The sequence below is a fragment of the Heptranchias perlo genome, chromosome 9 (genome assembly GCF_035084215.1).
Source record: "Heptranchias perlo isolate sHepPer1 chromosome 9, sHepPer1.hap1, whole genome shotgun sequence".
Lineage (NCBI taxonomy): Eukaryota > Metazoa > Chordata > Chondrichthyes > Hexanchiformes > Hexanchidae > Heptranchias > Heptranchias perlo.
Genome location: NC_090333.1, coordinates 75,611,599 through 75,634,104, shown reverse-complemented (window position 1 = coordinate 75,634,104; position 22,506 = coordinate 75,611,599). Strand labels below are relative to the sequence as shown.

At 51.8% G+C, this 22,506-nt stretch overlaps 1 protein-coding gene across 1 annotated transcript in view; it reads right to left on the bottom strand.

The window, feature by feature from the left end:
* LOC137325068 (protein FAM163A-like) overlaps positions 1-22,072 on the bottom strand; it is a 30,999-nt gene extending 8,927 nt beyond the window's left edge. Inside the window, exon 1 of the mRNA XM_067989763.1 lies at positions 22,006-22,072. The gene's annotated coding sequence lies outside the window, so the exon portion shown is untranslated. The remainder of the gene's footprint in view (positions 1-22,005) is intronic.
* Between the last annotated feature and the right edge of the window lie 434 nt (positions 22,073-22,506).

Sequence of the window (22,506 nt, the reverse complement as noted above, 5' to 3'; positions counted from 1 at the left end):
TGTGAACTTGCACACCAAGATCCCTCTGACCCTCTGTCTTGCCTAGGGTCCTCCCATTCATTGTGTATTCCCTTGCCTTGTTAGTCCCTCCAAAGTGCATCACCTCGCACTTTTCCGGGTTAAATTCCATTTGCCACTGTTCCGCCCATCTGACCAACCCATCGATATCGTCCTGCAGACTGAGGCTATCCTCCTCGCTATTTACCACCCTACCAATTTTTGTATCATCAGCGAACTTACTGATCATACCTTTTACGTTCATATCCAAGTCATTAATGTAGACCACAAACAGCAAGGGACCCAGCACCGATCCCTGTGGTACCCCACTGGCCACAGGCTTCCAGTCACAAAAACAACCTTCGACCATCACCCTCTGCCTTCTGCCACTAAGCCAGTTTTGTATCCAAAGTGCCAAGGCACCCTGGATTCCATGGGCTCGTACCTTCTTGACCAGTCTCCTGTGGGGGACTTTATCGAAGGCCTTATTGAAATCCATGTATACCACATCCACTGCGTTACCCTCATCCACACGCCTAGTCACCCCCTCAAAAAATTCAATCAAATTAGTCAGACATGATCTTCCCTTGACAAAGCCATGTTGACTATCCCTGATTAATCCTTGCTTCTCCAAGTGGAGACTAATTTTGTCCTTCAGAATTTTTTCCAATAATTTTCCTACCACTGATGTTAGGCTCACTGGCCTGTAGTTCCCCGGTTTTTCCCTACTCCCCTTCTTGAATAATGGTACTACATTAGCGGTTCTCCAGTCCTCTGGCACATCCCCTGTGGCCAGAGAGGTTCTGAATATATGTGTCAGAGCCCCCGCAATCTCCTCCTTTGCCTCACACAGTAGCCTGGGATACATTTCGTCCGGGCCTGGGGATTTATCCATTTTAAGGCCTGCTAAAACCGCCAATACATCCTCCCGCTCGATGTTAATATGTTCGAGTATATCACAGTCCCCCTGCCGTATTTCTATGTCTACATCGTCCTTCTCCATAGTGAAAACAGATGCAAAAAATTCATTTAGAACCCCTCCTACATCTGCCGGCTCCACACACAGATTGCCATTTTTGTCCCTAATGGGCCCTATTTTTTCCCTAGTCATCCTCTTACCCTTAATATACTTATAAAACATCTTAGGATTTTCCTTTATTTTGCTCGCCAGTGTTATTTCATGGCCCCTCCTTGATCTCCTAATTTCTTTTTTAAGTATCCCCCTGCACTTTTTGTACTCCTCTAGGGCTTCCTCCGTCTTTAGCCTTTTGTATCTGCTGAAGAGATTTAATCCACTGTTCGTATGATGGCCTGGTTATGGGTTCAAGCCCCACTCCAGACACATAATCCAGGCTGACACTTCAGTGCAGTACTGAGGGAGTGCTGCACTGTCGGAGGTGCAGTCCTTCAGATGAGACTTTAAACCGAGGCCTCGTCTGCCCACTCAGGTGGACGTAAAAGATCCCATGACAATATTTCGAAGAAGAGCAGGGGAGTTCTCCCCGTACCATGGCCAATATTAGTCCCTCAACCAACATCACTAAAATAGATTATCTGGTCGTTATCACATTGCTGCTTGTGGGATCTTACTGTGCGCAAACTGGCGTTCCCACATTACAACAGTGACTGCACTTCAAAAGTATTAATTGGCTGCAAAGTGCATCCTGACACTGTGAAGGGCGCTATATAAATGCAAATTCTTTCCTTACACAGCAATGAGCTTTCTTCACGGCTGGCTGATTGGTGTGGGCGGGAGGGGGCCGGGGTGAAAATAAAATTTTTCTTTCTTCCCTGCAAGCTACTTTGCACTAATTTCAGAGAACATGCAGCTAATTCTAAACATGCCGCTCATTAGTTTGGTCAGAGATGGTTTCTTAGCTCCGCAATGCTTTTGCAGATTATTTTGTTCTGTTGGAAGAGCTCCGCAATACCACAGAGCACCTGACGGTGGCGGCGTTGGCATCAGCTGGAAGCCGGACAGCGTCAAAGCTTCGGTGACGCCGCAGTTAGTTTTTTGCCAATGTCATAACTAGCGGAAATTGGGGAGGATCTCTTCTGATTAAAAAAGGCGACAGTGTCAGGGATTTGGTATTTTGGGGCTGCAAGTCGGAAATTGAAGAGGCAAACAAAATACCAGCTCGGAGAGGCCACTTGTTCTGCGTCAAAGCGGCTGTGACGTCAACACAGCGGAAAAGATACTGTGAGCAACGTGGCAGTGACACTGCTCTCAAAAGGCCTGCATTTATTAGGCTTTGACCATCTAGGGTCTGTATTGGCACTGGTGTAAGCTCCTGGTGAGAAAAGCTTGTCACCTGCTGCCGAGTCCAAAAACCAAACAGGAGCGAGGATATCGGTGGGGCCAGGGGCAAAGGTCGCCGTCCAGGTTCTGAGGTTTGTTCACCCGCTGATCAAAAAAATTCACTGAAAATCCGTTTCGCTGCTGCGTCACAAAACACACACGTTATGGGAAGAATTGACTTGTGTCTTTTGCTGCCTGTGTTATTTGAAATTCGCTGGTAGCCCGCTCGCAAATCAGACGGACTGGCCCAAATGGAACGGAGCCTGGCAACTGAGAACCAGCTTCCCGTCTCATTACTCTGCAGAAACCCATCGCAATAACCCCCCGTTTTTGCTTAACTATCACTTCAAAAATTATTAAAATAATCGGCACATTTTATTTTTCTAAGAAAACTGAGGTGCAGATTTTGAATCCCTGTCTACCAGCAGGGAGCTGTTTTAAAATAAAGTATTTAAAAACTACTTACAGAAAAATTAAAAATTCTCTTTATGCAGGACCTGTGATTCAAACAGATACTCACATCCTTGAGGCCCATTAGATGCTTTTCTTTCAACTACTTGACTTGTTTTTACTTTTTTTTCTTTCTCATTTCTATTTCTGACTCTTGCTTTGTTTGTCAGTTGCTACTTTTTTAGGTAGTCATAGAATCATAGAATCATAGAAGTTTACAACATGGAAACGGGCCCTTCGGCCCAACATGTCCATGTCGCCCAGTTTATACCACTAAGCTAGTCCCAATTGCCTGCACTCATGATGTGGAGATGCCGGTGATGGACTGGGGTGGACAAAAGTAAGGAGTCTGACAACACCAGGTTATAGTCCAACAGTTTTATTTGAAAATCACAAGCTTTCGGAGGCTTTCTCTTTCGTCAGGTCACCTGAATTGGCTGTGTGGTTGATAGTGAGGAGGAAAGTTGTAGACTGCTGATGTCAGGCTAACACGTCAGAGGACACTCACCTGATGAAGGAGAAAGCCTCCGAAAGCTTGTGATTTTCAAATAAAACTGTTGGACTATAACCTGGTGTTGTAAGACTCCTTACTTTTTTAGGTGTCAGACGTGGCTCGGTGGTAGCACTCTTGCCTCTGAGTCAGGAGGTTGTGGATTCAAGCCCCACACCACAAGACTTGAGCACATATTCCACACTGACACTTCCAGTGCAGTACTGAGGGAGTGCTGCACTGCTGGAGCTGCCATCTTTCGGATGAGATGTTAAACCGAGGCCCCGTCTGCCCTCTCAGGTGGACGTTAAAGATCCCATGGCACTATTTTGAAGAAGAGTAGGGGAGTTCTCCCAGTGTCCTGGCCAATATTTGTCCCTTAAATAGATTACCTGGTCATTTTTCTCATTGCTGTTTGTGGGATCTTGCTGTGTGCAAATTGGCTGCTGTGTTTCCTAAATTACAACAGTGACTACACTTGAAAAGTACTTCATTGGTTGTAAAGCGCTTTGGGACATCCTGAGGTTGTGAAAGGCTCCATATAAATGCAAGTTCTTTCTTTGTGCATGAATGCTTTTCTCAGATTTGGTTTATTTGTTGTTTGTTATTCTTAATAAGATTATAAGACCATAAGAGATAGGAGCAGGAGTAGACCATTCGGCCCCTCGAGCCTGCTCCCCCATTTAATGAGATCACGGCTGATCTGATTTTTACCTCATCCCCACTTTCCTGCCCTTTCCCCATATCCTTTGACGACCTTGCTGATCAAAAATTTGTCTAACTCAGCCTTGAATGTATTCAATGACTCAGCCTCCATAGCTTTTTGGGGTAAAGAATTCTAAAGATTCACAACCCTCTGGGAGAAGAAATTCCTCCTAATTTCCACCTTAAACGGGTGACCCCTTATTCTGAGACTATGCCCCCTAGTCTTAGATTCCCCCATGAGGGGTAACATCCCCTCAGCATCTACCCTATCGAGTCCCCTCAGAATCTCTTATGTTTCAATAAGATCTCCTCTCATTCTTCTAAACTCCAATGAGTACAGACCCAACCTGTTCAATCTTTCCTCATAAGACAACCCTTCCATACCAGGAATCAACCTAGTGAACCTTCTCTGAACTGCCTCCAATGCAAGTATGTCCTTCCTTAAATAAGGGCACCAGAACTGTACACAGTACTCCAGGTGTGGTCTCACCAGCACCCTGTACAGTTGTAGCATGATTTCCCTGCTTTTATACTCCATCCCCCTAGAAATAAAGGCCAGTATTCCATTTGCCTTCCCGGATTACATGCTGCACCTGTGTGTTGACATTTTGCGTTTAATGTACGAGGACACCCAGATCCCTCTGTACCGCAGCATTTTGTAGTATTTCTCCATTCAAATAATAATTTGCTTTTTTATTTTTCCTCCCAAAGTGGATGACTTCACATTTTCCCACATTATATTCCATCTGCCAAATTTTTGCCCATTCGCTGAACCTGTCAATATCCCTTTGCAGACACTTTGTGTCCTCATCGCAACTTGCTTTTCCACCTATCTTTGTATCGTCTTTAAGGTGACCTATTTCAATTAAGTCACTCTTAAAAAAAAAGCTCCATATTAGTTCTCTAAACCTCAACACTTTCCTAGGTCATGTGTTTTAAAACCTTTCTAACCTGACTTACTCCCCAGCTGGAAATAAGAATGTAGGAACAGGAGTGGGCTATTCAGCCTGTCGAGTCTGTTCCGCCATTCAATTAGATCGTGGTTGATCTGTATCTTAACTCCATCTACCCGCCTTGCTTCCGTAACCCTTTAATACCCTTACCTAACAAAAATCTGTCAATCTCAGTTTTGAAATTTTCAATTGACCCCCAGTCTCAACAGCTTTTTGCGGGAGAATGTTCCAGATTTCCACTACCCTTTGTGTGAAGAAGTGCTTCCTGACATCACCCCTGACCGGCCTAGCTCTAATTTTAAGGTTATGCCCCCTTGCTCTGGACTCTCCCACCAGAGGAAATAGTTTCTCTCTCTCCATCCTATCAAATCCTTTAATCATCTTAACCACCTCGATTAGACTATGGCTCACTCAACTACTTCCTCGTTTTTACTTTTTTTGTCACATGTTCAGTTCTCACCTTGTTTCTCTCTTCCCTATTTTTTTCTGCTTTTATGGCTTTCATAGAATTACATAGAAAAGCACAGAAACAGGCCATTCGGCCCAACTGGTCTATGCCGGCGTTTATGCCCCACATGACCCTCCTCCCTCCCTACTTCATCTCACCCTATCAGCATATCCTTCTATTCCTTTCTCCCTCATGTGTTTATCTAGCTTCCCCTTAAATGTATCTATGCTATTCGCCTCAACTACTCCTTGTGGGAGCGAGTTCTACATTCTCACTACTCTCTGGGTAAAGAAGTTTCTCCTGAATTCCTGATTGGAATATATTAGTGACTATCTTGTATTTATGACCCCTAGTTTTGGACTCCCCAAAAGTGGAAACTTTTTCTCCATGTCTACCCTATCGAACCCTTTCATTATCTTAAAGACCTCTCATAGGTCACCCCTCAGCCTTCTCTTTTCTAGAGAAAAGAGCCCCAGGCTGTTCAATCTTTCCTGACAGTTCTAACCTCTCATTACTTCTCGCAAAGTAGGGCCTGAATGTTGCAGATGGGATGTGCAGAGGGGGAAGGTTTATTGGCGGCAGCGAGTGTGTGTTTTGTTTCTTCCCGTCCGCCAGGGACCAGCCTGTGTGGTGAGTCCAAGTCCTGGGGTTCAGTGGTAACTCCCCACTGCTGGTTGGGGGGGAATCTGAAATAAATCAGGAAAGGGGGAAATGAAGAAACCTCAAAATTCCAGTGCTGTAGGAGAGCTGAGTAACGATCAGAGAGGGTGGAGATCGCACAGTGACACAAACAAGACATTGTGTTTAGTCTAATTAGAGTCAAATAGCTCTCACTTTGGAAATAAATCATGCCCTTCTCTGCATTTATCTATCTTGGATTGTGGGCGTATGGTACAACTCCCAAATCTGATAGACACTGCCAAGTCCAACAAGGAGGTTCCAGTGTCCTGGCAGGTTACTAGACCTTTATTTTAAAGGCTCTCTTTCCCCCTCTCCATTTTCACACTTATAATCACATTCTTGAATTTTGCTCCCCTCCATCCCTTCTGGTTAATCAGGCCTTTATCCAATTTTCTCCCATGCTCTTCCCCTCCACTCTTTCCGCCTTGACTCTGCAAATTGCGTCCCCCCAATGCTCTGCCCACGCCTCTCCTCCTCCTCTCTCCACTCCTCCTCCGCTCTTCCTGTTCTCCCCTCCTCCTCCGCTCTTCCCACTCTCCTCTCCTCCTCCGCTCTTCCTGTTCTCCCCTCCTCCTCCGCTCTTCCCACTCTCCCCTCCTCCTCCGCTCTTCCCACTCTCCTCTCCTCCTCCGCTCTTCCCACTCTCCCCTCCTCCTCCGCTCTTCCCACTCTCCTCTCCTCCTCCGCTCTTCCCACTCTCCTCTCCTCCTCCGCTCTTCTCACTCTCCTCTCCTCCTCCGCTCTTCCCACTCTCCTCTCCTCCGCTCTTCCCACTCTCCTCTCCTCCTCCGCTCTTCCCACTCTCCTCTCCTCCTCCGCTCTTCCCACTCTCCCCTCCTCCTCCGCTCTTCCCACTCTCCTCTCCTCCTCCGCTCTTCCCACTCTCCTCTCCTCCTCCGCTCTTCTCACTCTCCTCTCCTCCTCCGCTCTTCCCACTCTCCTCTCCTCCTCCGCTCTTCTCACTCTCCTCTCCTCCTCCGCTCTTCCCACTCTCCTCTCCTCCTCCGCTCTTCCCACTCTCCTCTCCTCCTCCGCTCTTCTCACTCTCCTCTCCTCCTCCGCTCTTCCCACTCTCCCCTCCTCCTCCGCTCTTCCCACTCTCCCCTCCTCCTCCGCTCTTCCCACTCTCCTCTCCTCCTCCGCTCTTCCCACTCTCCTCTCCTCCTCCGCTCTTCTCACTCTCCTCTCCTCCTCCGCTCTTCCCACTCTCACCTCCTCCTCCGCTCTTCCCACTCTCCTCTCCTCCTCCGCTCTTCCCACTCTCACCTCCTCCTCCGCTCTTCCCACTCTCCTCTCCTCCTCCGATCTTCCCACTCTCCTCTCCTCCTCCGATCTTCCCACTCTCCTCTCCTCCTCCGCTCTTCCCACTCTCCTCTCCTCCTCCGCTCTTCCCACTCTCCTCTCCTCCTCCGCTCTTCCCACTCTCCCTTCCTCCTCCGCTCTTCCCACTCTCCTCTCCTCCTCCGCTCTTCTCACTCTCCCCTCCTCCTCCGCTCTTCCCACTCTCCTCTCCTCCTCCGCTCTTCTCACTCTCCTCTCCTCCTCCGCTCTTCCCACTCTCCTCTCCTCCTCTGCTCTTCTCACTCTCCTCTCCTCCTCCGCTCTTCCCACTCTCCTCTCCTCCTCCGCTCTTCCCACTCTCCTCTCCTCCTCCACTCTTCCCACTCTCCTCTCCTCCTCCGATCTTCCCACTCTCCTCTCCTCCTCCGCTCTTCCCACTCTCCTCTCCTCCTCCGCTCTTCCCACTCTCCTCTCCTCCTCCGCTCTTCCCACTCTCCTCTCCTCCTCCGATCTTCCCACTCTCCTCTCCTCCTCCGCTCTTCTCACTCTCCTCTCCTCCTCCGCTCTTCCCACTCTCCTCTCCTCCTCCGCTCTTCTCACTCTCCTCTCCTCCTCCGCTCTTCCCACTCTCCTCTCCTCCTCCGATCTTCCCACTCTCCTCTCCTCCTCCGCTCTTCCCACTTAACCCTCCTCTGTTCAACCTGCCTCTTCCGCTCTTCCAGCGCACAACACCTCCTCTCCTCGTCGGACCTTCCCCTCCTCCTCCACTCTTCCTGTTCTCCCCTCCTCCTCTGTTCACCCTCCCTCCTCCACTCTTCCTGGTCTCCCCTCCTCCTCTGTTCACCCTCCCTCCTCCACACTTCCTGCTCTCCCCTCCTCCTCTGTTCACCCTCCCTCCTCCACACTTCCTGCTCTCCCCTCCTCCTCTGTTCTTCCCGCTCTCCCCTGCTCCTCTACTCTTCCCACTCTCCCCTCCTCCTCCACACTTTCTCCTCTCCCCTCCTCCTCCACTCTTCCTAACTTTCCCCCCTCCTCCGCTCTTCCTGCTCTCCCCTCTTCCTCTGCTCTCGCCTCATCCCCCGCTCTTCCCTCCCTCCCTTCCTCCTCCGCTCTTCCTGCTCTTCTCTCTTCCTCCACTCTTCCCACTCTCCCCTCCTCCTCCACTCTTCCCGCTCTCCCCTCCTCCTCTGCTCATCCCCCTCCTCCACTCTTCCTGCTCTCCCCTCTTCCTCTGCTCTCACCTCCTCCTCCACTCTTCCCTCCCTCCCCTCCTCCTCCGCTCTTCCTGCTCTCCTCTCTTCCTCCACTCTTCCCACTTTCCCCTCCTCCTCCACTCTTCCTGCTCTCCTCTCCTCCTCCACTCTTCACATTCTCCCCTCCTCCTCTGTTCTTCCTGTTCTCCCCTCCTCCTTCGCTCTTCCCACTCTCCCCTGCTCCTCCGCTCTGCCTGCTCTCCCCTCCTCCTCCGCTCTGCCCACTCTCCCCTCCTCCTTCGCTCTTCCCACTCTCCCCTGCTCCTCCGCTCTGCCTGCTCTCCCCTCCTCCTCCGCTCTGCCCACTCTCCCCTGCTCCTCCGCTCTGCCCACTCTCCTCTGCTCCTCCGCTCTGCCCACTCTCCTCTGCTCCTCCGCTCTGCCTGCTCTCCCCTCCTCCTCCGCTCTGCCCACTCTCCCCTGCTCCTCCGCTCTGCCCACTCTCCTCTGCTCCTCCGCTCTGCCCACTCTCCTCTGCTCCTCCGCTCTGCCCACTCTCCCCTGCTCCTCCGCTCTGCCCACTCTCCTCTGCTCCTCCGCTCTGCCTGCTCTCCCCTCCTCCTCCGCTCTTCCCACTCTCCCCTGCTCCTCCGCTCTGCCCACTCTCCTCTGCTCCTCCACTCTTCCCACTCTCCCCTGCTCCTCCGCTCTGCCCACTCTCCTCTGCTCCTCCGCTCTGCCTGCTCTCCCCTCCTCCTCCGCTCTGCCCACTCTCCTCTGCTCCTGCACTCTTCCCACTCTCCCCTGCTCCTCCGCTCTGCCCACTCTCCTCTGCTCCTCCGCTCTGCCCACTCTCCTCTCCTCCTCCGCTCTGCCCACTCTCCTCTGCTCCTCCGCTCTGCCCGCTCTCCCCTACTCCTCCGCTCTTCCCAACTTTCCCTCCTCCTCCACTCTTCCCGCTCTCCCCGCCACGTCCGCTCTTCCCCCTCCTCCGCTCTTCCTGCTCTCCACTCCTCTGCTCTCCCCTCCTCCTCCACTCTTCCCACTCTCCCCTCCTCCTCTGCTCTTCCTGTTCTCCCCACCTCCTCAGCTCTTCCTGCTCTCCCCTCCTCCTCTGTTCACCCTCCCTCCTCCGCGTTTCCCGCTCTCCCCTCCTCCTCTGCTCTTCCCACTCTCCCCTCCTCCTCCGCTCTTCCCACTCTCCTCTCCTCCTCCGATCTTCCCAATCTCCCCTGCTCCTCCGCTCTGCCCGCTCTCCCCTCCTCCTCCGCTCTTCCCACACTCCTCTCCTCCTTCGCTCTTCCCAATCTCCCCTCCTCCTCCGCTCTTCCCACTTTCCCCTGCTCCTCCGCTCTGCCCGCTCTCCCCTCCTCCTCCGCTCTTCACATTCTCCCCCTCCTCCGCTCTTCCTGTTCTCCCCTCCTCCTCTACTCTTCCCACTCTCCCCTCCTCCTCTGTTCTTCCCACTCTCCCCCCTCCTCCACTCTTCCCACTCTCCCCTGCTCCTCCGCTCTTCCCACTCTCCGCTCCCCCTCTGCTCTTCCTGCTCTCCCATCTTTCACCGCTCTTCCCCCTCCCCTCCTCCTCAACTCTTCCCGCTGTGCACTCCTCCTCCGCTCTTCCCATTCTCCCCTCCTCCTCCGCACTTCCCACTCTCCCCTCCTCCTCCGCTCTTCCTGCTCTCCCCACCTCCTCTGCTCAACCTCCCTCCTCCGCTCTTCCTGCTCTCCCCCCTCTTCTGTTCTCCCCTCCTCCTCCGCTCTGTCAACTCTCCACTCCTCCTCCTCTCTTCCTGCTCTCCCCTCCACCTCCAATCTCCCCTCCTGCTGCGCTCTGCCCTCTCTCTGCAAATCCTCCTCCGCTCTTCCCACTCTCAACTCCTCCTCCGCTCTTCCAAATCTCTCCTCCGCCACCCCGCTCTTCCCGTTCCCCCCTCCTTCTCCGCTCTTCCCACTCTCCCCTCCTTCTCCGCTCTTCCCACTCTCCCCTCCTTCTCCGCTCTTCCCACTCTCCCCTGCTCCTCCGCTCTTCCCACTCTCCCCTGCTCCTCCGCTCTTCCCACTCTCCCCTCCTTCTCCGCTCTTCCCACTCTCCCCTGCTCCTCCGCTCTTCCCACTCTCCCCTGCTCCTCCGCTCTTCCCACTCTCCCCTGCTCCTCCGCTCTTCCCACTCTCCCCTGCTCCTCCGCTCTTCCCACTCTCCCCTGCTCCTCCGCTCTTCCCACTCTTCCCTCCTTCTCCGCTCTTCCCACTCTCTCTTTCTGCTGCGCTCTTCCCACTCTCCCCTCCTCATCCACTCATCCCGCTCTACCTGCCTCCTCCACACTCCCCGCCCTCCCCTCCTACTCCGTTCTCACCGCTCTCCCCCCTCCACTGCTCTTTCCACTCTCAACTCCTCCTTCACTCTTCCCACTCTCCCCACCTCCTCCGCTTTTCCCGCTTTGCCCTCCTCCTCTGCTCTTCCCGCCCTCCCCTCCTCCGCTCTTCCTACACTCCCGCCCTCTGCTCATCCCGCTCTCCCCTCCTCCGCTTTCTCCTCCACCTTCGCTCTTCCTGAACTCCCCTCCTCCTCCCTTCTTCGCACTCTCCCCTCCTCCTCCACTCTTCCCACTCTCCCCTCCTCCTCCGCTCTTCCTGCTCTCCTCCTCCTCTGCTCTTTCCACTCTCCCCTCCTCCTCCACTCTTCCCACTCTCCCCTCCTCCTCCGCTCTTCCCACTCTCCCCTCCTCCTCCGCTCTTCCTGCACTCTCCTCCTCCTCCACTCTTCCCACTCTCCCCTCCTCCTCCGCTCTTCCTGCACTCTCCTCCTCCTCCACTCTTCCCGCTCTCCCCTCCTCCTCCACTCTTCCCGCTCTCCCCTCCTCCTCCGCTCTTCCTGCTCTCCACTCCGCTCTTTCCTCTCTGCCCTCCGCCTCCACTCTCTCGTCCTCCTCCGCTTTTCCCACTCTCCTCTCCTCCTCCGCTCTTCCTGCTCTCTCCTCCTCCACTCTTCCAACTTTCCCTTCCTCCTCCACTCTTCCCTCTCTCCTCTCCTCCTCTGCTCTTCCCACTCTTACCTTCTCCTCCGCTCTTCCTACTTTCCCCTCCTTCTCCGCTCTTCCCACTCTCCCCTCCTCCTCCGCTCTTCCCACTCTCTCCTTCTGCTCCGCTCTTTCCGCTCTCCCCTCCTCCTCCGCTCTTCCCTCCTTTTCCACTCTTCCCGCTCTCCCCTCCTCCTCTGCTCTTCCTGCTCTCCCCTCCTCCTCTGTTCTCCCCTCCTCCTCCATTTGTCCCGCTCTCCCCTCCTCTTCCGCTCTTCCTGCTCTCACCTCCTCCTCCGCACTCCCTTCCTCCTCCGCACTCCCTTCCTCCTCCGCTCTCCCTTCCTCCTCCGCTTTCCCCTCCTCCTCCCCTCGCCCCTCCTCCTCTGTTCTCCCCTCCTCCTCCGTTTTTCCTGCTCTCCCCTCCTCTTCCGCTCTTCGCGCTCTCATCCTCCTCCTCCGCTCTCCCTTCCTCCTCCGCTCTCCCTTCCTCCTCCACTCTCCGCTCCTCCTCCGCTCTCCCTTCCTCATCCGCTTTCCCCTCCTCCGCTGACCTTCCCTCCTCCTCTGCTTTCCCCTCCTCCTCTGCTCTTCCTGCTCTCCCCTCCTCCTCCGTTCTCCCCTCCTCCTCCGTTCTTCCTGCTCTCCGCTCCACCTCCACTCTTCCCGCTCTCCCCTCCTCCTCCGCTCTTTCCGCCCTCCCCTCCTCCTCCACTCTTCCCGCTCTTCCCTCGTCCTCCGCTCTCTCCTCCTCCTTTGCTCTTCCCGCTCTCCTCTCCTCCTCCGCTCTTCCTGCTCTCACCTCCACCTCTGCTCCCCCTCCTCTTCCACTCTTCCTGCCCTCCCCTCCTCCTCCGCTCTTCCCACACTCCCGCCCTCTGCTCATCCCGCTCTCCCCTCCTACGCTTTCTCCTCCTCCTCTGCTCTTCCCACTCTCACCTCCTCCTCCGCTCTTCCCACTCTCCCCTTCTCCTCCGCTCTCTCCTCCTGTTCCACTCTTCCCGCCCTCCCCTCCTCCTCCGCTCTTCCCACACTCCCGCCCTCTGCTCATCCCGCTCTCCCCTCCTACGCTCTCATCCTCCTCCTCCGCTCTTCCCACTCTCCCCTTCTCCTCCGCTCTCTCCTCCTCTTCCACTCTTCCTGCTCTCCTCTCGTCCACCGCTCTCCCCTCCTTTGCTCTTCCCGCTCTCCTCTCCTCCTCCGCTCTTCCCGCTCTCCTCTCCTCCTCCGCTCTTCCTTTTCTTCCATCCTCCTCTGCTCCCCTCCTCTTCCCCTCCTCCTCCGCTCTTCCCACACTCCCGCCTTCTGCTCATCCCGCTCTCCCCTCCTACGCTTTCTCCTCCTCCTCCGCTCTTCCGACTCTCACTTCCTCCTCCGCTCTTCCCACTCTCACCTCCTCCTCCGCTCTTCCCACTCTCCCCTTCTCCTCCGCTCTCTCCTCCTCTTCCACTCTTCCTGCTCTCCTCTCGTCCATCGCTCTCCCCTCCTTTGCTCTTCCCGCTCTCCCCTCCTCCTCCGCTCTTCCTGCTCTCCTCTCCTCCTCCGCTCTTCCTGCTCTCCGCACCTTCTCCGCACTTGCCACTCTCCGCACCTCCTCTGCTCTTCCCACTCTCCCCTCTTCCTCCGCTGTTCCCACTATCCCCTCCTACTCTGCTCCTCCTGCTCCCCCTCCTCCGCTTTTCCAGCTCTCCCCTTCTCCTCCGCTCTTCCCACTCTCCCCTACTCCTCTGTTCTTCCCACTCTCTCCTCCTCCTCCGCTCTTCCCGCTCTACCTTCCTCCTACACTCTTCCCAGTCTCCCCATCCCCTCCGCTCTTCCCACTCTCACCTCCTCCTCTGCTCTTCTCTCTCTCCCCTCCTCCTCCACTCTCACCTCCTCCTCAGCTCTTCCCACTCTCCCCTCCTCCTCTGTTCTCTCTGCTCTCCGCTCTTCCTCCGCACTTCCCACTCTCCCTTCCTTCTGCGCTCTTCCCACTCTCCCCTCCTCCATGGCTCTTCCCACTCTCCCTTCCTTCTCCGCTCTTCCCACTCTCCCCTCTTCCATGGCTCTTCCCACTCTCCCCTCCTCCTCCGCTCTTCCTGCTCTCCCCTCCTCCTTCGCTCTTCCTGCTCTCCGCACCTCCTCCGCTCTTCCCACTCTCCCCTCTTCCTCCGCTGTTCCCACTGTACCCTCCTACTCTGCTCCTCCTGCTCCCCCTCCTCCGCTTTTCCAGCTCTCCACTTCTCCTCCGCTCTTCCCACTCTCCCCTGCTCCTCTGCTCTTCCCACACTCCCCTCCTCCTCCGCTCTTCCCACTCTCCCCTCCTCCTCCGCTCTTCCCACTCTCTCCTCCTCCTCCTCCGCTCTCCCCTCCTCCGCTCTTCCAACTCTCCCCTCCTCCTCCGCTCTTCCCACTCTCCCCTCCTCCTCCGCTCTTCCCACTCTCTCCTCCTCCTCCTCCGCACTTCCCACACTCCCCTCCTCCTCTGCTCTTCCCGCCCCTCCTCCTCCTTTCCCAGCCCCTTTCCCCTCTGCTCCATCACTGCTCCAAGTGATGGGAATGCTGCTCGTACTGGAGGACGCCTTGGTCAAAGGCGCCTGCTCATTAGGGCCCTGAACCCTTTGGCTGCACTTTTGGAAGCTGCCCTATCAGCCAGTGAGAATCCTGGCACTGTCATACTGCCAGTTTGCCCCCAGGGATTGCGAGTCTTCACTGTGCAGTGATGTTCGTGTGGGGATGGGGGGCCCCGGACGGGACCCATGGCAGACCAGATGTGATCTGCCTCCTCCTTTCACATTACAGGGGTGACAGTCCTGTACACTTGCTTTCTCTTCTCTCCATCAAGAACAATATGAAAGCCCACCTAGAGATTTATAACTTACCGCTGAGACACTTAAAACCATAAACACTAGTTCCTACTTCACCACACTTTAACCTACACTTCTGCCGCCTCTCCTCAAATCTCAATTCCATCCATTTGCCTCTCCAGTCGTCCCATCCTCATCTTTTGTTTCTCACTGAAACCAAAGTAGCACCTCTTCCTGCACCTTTCCCCTTCTTACATCTTCTACGAGGTGCCACGGGCTAGGTTTGTTCTGCTGCTCGCTGTAGCTCTTTTGAGTCACGTGACTCTAATCTCCTCTGGCTGAAAGTCTATCTCTCTCACACCCCACTGACTCCACAGCTGCTGTCTCCATCACTCTTCTAACTCTGCACTTAAGCACTTTTCAAATCTTTCTCGAGCAAAACCCAATCAATTCAAGCGTCCCCTCTCCTAAAAGCCTCGTTCACAGAGACTGTCAGGAATGGTTTTTTTTTGCATTTCCAGATCAGTCTGATCCCAGTACGTAGTCTTGCTAAACGGTGCGTCAATCAGCTTTCCCGTAACCCCGATCCTCCCAGTAATTCAGCTAATTTCCTCGACCTTTTCTCCTCCTCTTCGAGCACGATCTTAAATGTACCTCTTGCAGAATATCTTGCAACAAATCGCAGTCTGTGAAGCGGCCTACCACATTTGCACTGTGAGCCACAGCCAAAAAGGGGTGAAAATTCTTTGCGACCTTTCCCCGGTCCAGCAGTTTTCAGTCTTCTGATCCTTCGACTACTGCCAGTGAAGTAACTGATGTTATTCTAGTTGGCACGGAAGGTTTCATGCCTCACTGTTTCCCTCCTCTCACTTCTGGTACGACAGCTTGTTTCAATCGTGCCTGTTTTTCTGCTGTCTTGAGCAGTGTGAAACGTCTCGAGGCAACTTTATCTCTGCTTGGAGCTTTTGTGAATCTAAGAGTTGCTAATTTATTGAACCGAAGTGTCAATCCACGTCTTCACGCCCCTCCAAGAACTGTTCCTTCTGATCCTTTTTTTGTATTCGTTCATGGGATGTGGGCGTCGCTGGCGAGGCCGGCATTTATTGCCCATCCCTAATTGCCCTCGAGAAGGTGGTGGTGAGCCGCCTTCTTGAACCGCTGCAGTCCGTGTGGTGAAGATTCTCCCACAGTGCTGTTAGGAAGGGAGATCCAGGATTTTGACCCAGCGACGATGAAGGAACGGCGATATATTTCCAAGTCGGGATGGTGTGTGACTTGGAGGGGAACGTGCAGGTGGTGTTGTTCCCATGTGCCTGCTGCCCTTGTCCTTCTAGGTGGTAGAGGTCGCGGGTTTGGGAGGTGCTGTCGAAGAAGCCTTGGCGAGTTGCTGCAGTGCATCCTGTGGATGGTACACACTGCAGCCACTGTGCGCCGGTGGTGAAGGGGGTGAATGTTTAGGGTGGTGGATGGGGTGCCAATCAAGCGGGCTGCTTTATCCTGGATGGTGTCGAGCTTCTTGAGTGTTGTTGGAGCTGCACTCATCCAGGCAAGTGGTGAGTATTCCATCACACTCCTGACTTGTGCTTTGTAGATGGTGGAAAGGCTTTGGGGAGTCAGGAGGTGAGTCACTGGCTGCAGAATACCCAGCCTCTGACCTGCTCTTGTAGCCACAGTATTTACATGGCTGGTCCAGTTAAGTTTCTGGTCAATGGTGATCCTTCGCCACGTCGTACCTCATAACTTTCCACCTAATTTCCACCCTGATGGTACATTGTCTTTTCTCTGACCTTTAATTCTTTATTCTTATCAATGAATTGCTCCGTTCTATAAAAATCTTGTTTCTCCCAACCCTTCAAAGACAGTTTCTTCAAGTCTTACAGCTCCCCCCTCCACCTTTACTGGCTCCACCCTTAGTCATTCTTCAGCTATTGATGTTCTTGGCCTCACTATCTCCTCTGACCTCAAACCAAATTCAACATCTCCTCCATTAATAAAGGGGTCTTCAAAGGAGCTTGGTTTCCTCTTCCTTACCCTCATCAACTCTTAACTCGCTGCAAAGTCCAAGTCCATCCAAAACTTGAATACTACTCCCTTTTCTGGGAAGGGGCTAACATCTCTTGCACTCCTGAATAGGATACAAGAGAAATTTGTCATCTAATAGGCAATTCCTCTCTCACCTTTAGCGTGCAACCTCCCCCGATGCCCCAGGCTCTCTTTTCTTTCTCTGTCTCGTCAACACAACATTGGCCTTTGGGTTTTGCTGAGCTCTGCTTAAGCTCTAAATATGCCACACTACATGTTCTTCCTCCTCGCTGCATCCTCAGCCTTTCTTCCCTCCTACAATCATCAGTCATTTAAAACCTGAGTTTGGCCTCACTTAATCACTACTTCCTAATTAACTTGGTCTCCCCATTAACTCTTTTACCCCCCGCCCCCCCAAGAACCTTGGTGATGTCCTGGACTATGGGCCTTGGACCTTCACCCTGGGTTTCTCAAATCAAGAGAAAACGGGAGACAGCGCCGAACTAGGCATTGAAATTTTGAACAGAATTGTACAATCTTACAATACATGTTGGCTGTATGCAAGGCCCTGGCAGCATTAATTAGTGTATAGTAAAAAATCATGCATTAATAACAGACAGAGGGCCGCACATGATATCTTCACTAATCAAAGGACAATGAAAGAACAATAATAATAATAATAATGAGTAAAATAAAGATCAAGATGGACGAATTAAGAAACATCTACATTTGTATTTGTCCCCAAGGTAAAATATTCCATCTTAAACCCCCTCCCCCACTCTGTCCTCTAGTAGAACTCTCCTCACATGTATTCTCTCTTCAATAAAGTCTGCAGGGCAGACACAACTGTGGAGTGAGACTTTTCATGAATATTTTATTTATATATAAGTACCACAGTTCATTGGATTCTCCCTCTTTAAGATGAGAAGCAGTGACTCAGGCGAGTGTAAATAATTGTTTGTTTGTGAAAGATCATTTCTACTTGGTTTCTAACACTACTCACCCCAATTGTGGCCTTTAATACGCAGATGTTATGCTTTAAATCAAGGTGCTTATTTCTAAGTCAAGCTCCATTGCCCCGAGGCCTTTAATCAGCATGCAGACAGCACTCTCTCACAGGGTGATAGTGCCTCCAGACTGACCTGCTGGCTGGCAGAGCAATGGTGCACATCGGACCAACCACTGAGTGCCTGGATGGGGTACAGTCCAGTCAGCACTGGTTTTGAAGATGTAAAGTTTGCCGGTCACGTAACATTAGCCAGGAGAGACACTCCGTGTGGCTGCCTCTCCTGGTCTTTATGCTCCTAGATCGTTAGCAGGAAATGGCCGGTTTGACGATGGCTGCTCCCAACCCAGTGGATGGTGTATACATAATCTGACACCCTGTCAAAGCCCTGCAATGCCTCAGTTTTAAACTACTACAACTTGTTAAATGAGTTATTAACTGGACACTAGGACGTGGATTTTTTTTCTCTCCCTGCCTCGATCCACCCCTCTGTCCTGTCCCTACACATTGCAACCTTCCCTTGTTTTCTGTACGTTCTTGTAATAAAATGGTGATTAATAAAAGGCATCGGGGTGGGGAACATGACCTATTTTATAACAGTGACATTTGCTGAGGTAGACAGCAAGCTTCTTTGCTGCTGTTGACTCCATCTGCCATCAATGATCTGGAACAATGGCTTACAGTGTGTTCTTTGAGTCACTAGGGTGCACCCGCTCACTCACTCTCTCTCCCCCCTCTAAAGCTTGCGGCTCCCCGATTAACTGTAAAACCCCTAGCAAATCACTACAAGATCAACCGAGAGTCGGCAGAGATTAGGCTGTTCAACAAGCAATGGAGGCTCGAACTGGCTGGCTGAAACATTCAAATGGAGTCCGTATCACTGTGTCAGTTGCTTGTTCCATATCACTGGAACGGACCAGATAATATGGTTGCTTCACACCCAATAAGGTGGGAGTCACAGTGACTTTTACCTCAGTAATGTACGATTTGTACCATACTCCCATCAATGGCACATTGCAAAATACAAAAACGATCGACATGTCAGGATGTAATACTTGTCCAGGAGTGAATGAGATCGACATGTCGGGATGTAATACTTGTCCAGGAGTGAGTGAGATCGACATGTCGGGATGTAATACTTGTCCAGGAGTGAGTGAGATCGACATGTCGGGATGTAATACTTGTCCAGGAGTGAATGCGATCGACATGTCGGGATGTAATACTTGTCCAGGAGTGAGTGAGATCGCCATGTCGGGTTGTATTACTTGTCCAGGAGTGAATGAGATCGACATGTCGGGATGTAATACTTGTCCAGGAGTGAATGAGATCGACATGTCGGGATGTAATACTTGTCCAGGGGTGAGTGAGATCGCCATGTCGGGATGTAATACTTGTCCAGGAGTGAGTGAGATCGACATGTCGGGATGTAATACTTGTCCAGGAGTGAGTGAGATCGACATGTCGGGATGTAATACTTGTCCAGGGGTGAGTGAGATCGCCATGTCGGGATGTAATACTTGTCCAGGAGTGAGTGAGATCGCCATGTCGGGATGTAATACTTGTCCAGGGGTGAATGAGATCAACATGTCGGGATGTAATACTTGTCCAGGAGTGAGTGAGATCGACATGTCGGGATGTAATACTTGTCCAGGAGTGAGTGAGATCGCCATGTCGGGATGTAATACTTGTCCAGGAGTGAGTGAGATCGCCATGTCGGGATGTAATACTTGTCCAGGGGTGAGTGAGATCGCCATGTCGGGATGTAATACTTGTCCAGGAGTGAGTGAGATCGACATGTCGGGATGTAATACTTGTCCAGGGGTGAGTGAGATCAACATGTCGGGATGTAATACTTGTCCAGGAGTGAGTGAGATCGACATTTCGGGATGTAATACTTGTCCAGGAGTGAATGCGATCGACATGTCGGGATGTAATACTTGTCCAGGAGTGAGTGAGATCGCCATGTCGGGATGTAATACTTGTCCAGGGGTGAATGAGATCAACATGTCGGGATGTAATACTTGTCCAGGAGTGAGTGAGATCGACATTTCGGGATGTAATACTTGTCCAGGAGTGAATGCGATCGACATGTCGGGATGTAATACTTGTCCAGGAGTGAATGATATCGACATGTCGGGATGTAATACTTGTCCAGGAGTGAGTGAGATCGCCATGTCGGGATGTAATACTTGTCCAGGGGTGAATGAGATCAACATGTCGGGATGTAATACTTGTCCAGGAGTGAGTGAGATCGACATGTCGGGATGTAATACTTGTCCAGGAGTGAATGCGATCGACATGTCGGGATGTAATACTTGTCCAGGGGTGAATGAGATCGACATGTCGGGATGTAATACTTGTCCAGGAGTGAGTGAGATCGACATGTCGGGATGTAATACTTGTCCAGGAGTGAGTGAGATCGACATGTCGGGATGTAATACTTGTCCAGGAGTGAGTGAGATCGACATGTCGGGATGTAATACTTGTCCAGGAGTGAATGCGATCGACATGTCGGGATGTAATACTTGTCCAGGGGTGAATGAGATCGACATGTCGGGATGTAATACTTGTCCAGGAGTGAGTGAGGTCAACGTGTCGGGATGTAATACTTGTTCAGGAGTGAGTGAGGTCGACATGTCGGGATGTAATACTTGTCCAGGAGTGAGTGAGATCGACATGTCGGGATGTAATACTTGTCCAGGAGTGAGTGAGATCGACATGTCGGGATGTAATACTTGTCCAGGAGTGAGTGAGATCGACATGTCGGGATGTAATACTTGTCCAGGAGTGAGTGAGATCGACATGTCGGGATGTAATACTTGTCCAGGAGTGAGTGAGATCGACATGTCGGGATGTAATACTTGTCCAGGAGTGAATGAGATCGACATGTCGGGATGTAATACTTGTCCAGGAGTGAATGAGATCGACATGTCGGGATGTAATACTTGTCCAGGGGTGAGTGAGATCGCCATGTCGGGATGTAATACTTGTCCAGGAGTGAATGCGATCGACATGTCGGGATGTAATACTTGTCCAGGAGTGAATGAGATCGACATGTCGGGATGTAATACTTGTCCAGGGGTGAGTGAGATCGACATGTCGGGATGTAATACTTGTCCGGGGTGAATGAGATCAACATGTCGGGATGTAATACTTGTCCAGGAGTGAGTGAGATCGCCATGTCGGGATGTAATACTTGTCCAGGAGTGAATGAGATCGACATGTCGGGATGTAATACTTGTCCAGGAGTGAGTGAGATTGACATGTCGGGATGTAATACTTGTCCGGGGTGAATGAGATCAACATGTCGGGATGTAATACTTGTCCAGGAGTGAGTGAGATCGACATGTCGGGATGTAATACTTGTCCAGGAGTGAGTGAGATTGACATGTCGGGATGTAATACTTGTCCAGGAGTGAGTGAGATCGGCATGTCGGGATGTAATACTTGTCCAGGAGTGAATGAGATCGACATGTCGGGATGTAATACTTGTCCAGGGGTGAATGAGATCGACATGTCGGGATGTAATACTTGTCCAGGAGTGAGTGAGATCGACATGTCGGGATGTAATACTTGTCCAGGAGTGAGTGAGATCGCCATGTCGGGATGTAATACTTGTCCAGGAGTGAGTGAGATCGACATGTCGGGATGTAATACTTGTCCAGGAGTGAGTGAGATCGCCATGTCGGGATGTAATACTTGTCCAGGAGTGAGTGAGATCGCCATGTCGGGATGTAATACTTGTCCAGGGGTGAGTGAGATCGCCATGTCGGGATGTAATACTTGTCCAGGAGTGAGTGAGATCGACATGTCGGGATGTAATACTTGTCCAGGAGTGAATGAGATCGACATGTCGGGATGTAATACTTGTCCAGGGGTGAGTGAGATCGACATGTCGGGATGTAATACTTGTCCGGGTTGAATGAGATCAACATGTCGGGATGTAATACTTGTCCAGGAGTGAGTGAGATCGACATGTCGGGATGTAATACTTGTCCAGGAGTGAGTGAGATCGCCATGTCGGGATGTAATACTTGTCCAGGGGTGAGTGAGATCGACATGTCGGGATGTAATACTTGTCCAGGAGTGAATGAGATCGCCATGTCGGGATGTAATACTTGTCCAGGAGTGAATGAGATCGACATGTCGGGATGTAATACTTGTCCAGGAGTGAATGAGATCGCCATGTCGGGATGTAATACTTGTCCAGGAGTGAATGAGATCGACATGTCGGGATGTAATACTTGTCCAGGAGTGAATGAGATCGACATGTCGGGATGTAATACTTGTCCAGGGGTGAGTGAGATCGACATGTCGGGATGTAATACTTGTCCAGGAGTGAGTGAGATCGCCATGTCGGGATGTAATACTTGTCCAGGAGTGAATGAGATCGACATGTCGGGATGTAATACTTGTCCAGGAGTGAATGAGATCGACATGTCGGGATGTAATACTTGTCCAGGAGTGAGTGAGATCGACATGTCGGGATGTAATACTTGTCCAGGAGTGAGTGAGATCGACATGTCGGGATGTAATACTTGTCCAGGAGTGAGTGAGATCGACATGTCGGGATGTAATACTTGTCCAGGAGTGAGTGAGATCGACATGTCGGGATGTAATACTTGCGGCACAAAGCTGTATATACCAGGAGAAAAAGTAAAGGGCAGACACTCACATTAGAACAGTTGATGTTGTATCTCTTCTCTTTTTACATTAGGGTCTTGAGCTGTAGATCTTGAATGAAGACAGACTTCTCTGTTTATCCTTTCCTCTCTCTCCCAGTCCCTGAAAGATAAAGAGTTCCTGGTCAGTATTAGAGCTCCGTCAGTGTCACCTGCACATAGTGGCTGACAGTGATGGGCAGCCTAAACACATCCATTTAAAAGGAAACATTCTCTCGGGCATCAATTTACCTGCGGTACATTACGTAATGTCAACCTGATTGAGACAACTGGATAAAGGAAGTGCCTTGCTCAGCGCAGTGTAACTTCCAGTCTGTACAGAAATGAATAGCCTCAGTTGCCATTCGGCATTTAAAGACACCTCATTCCTTTTTTCTTGCTCATCAAGGTGGGACAGAACAGAATATTGACAGCAGCAGGCACTCCCAGGACAATATGAAGTCTGGGTCACTGTAGATCGAACTCCTGCTCCTGTCAAACAATGTAGCTCGTCC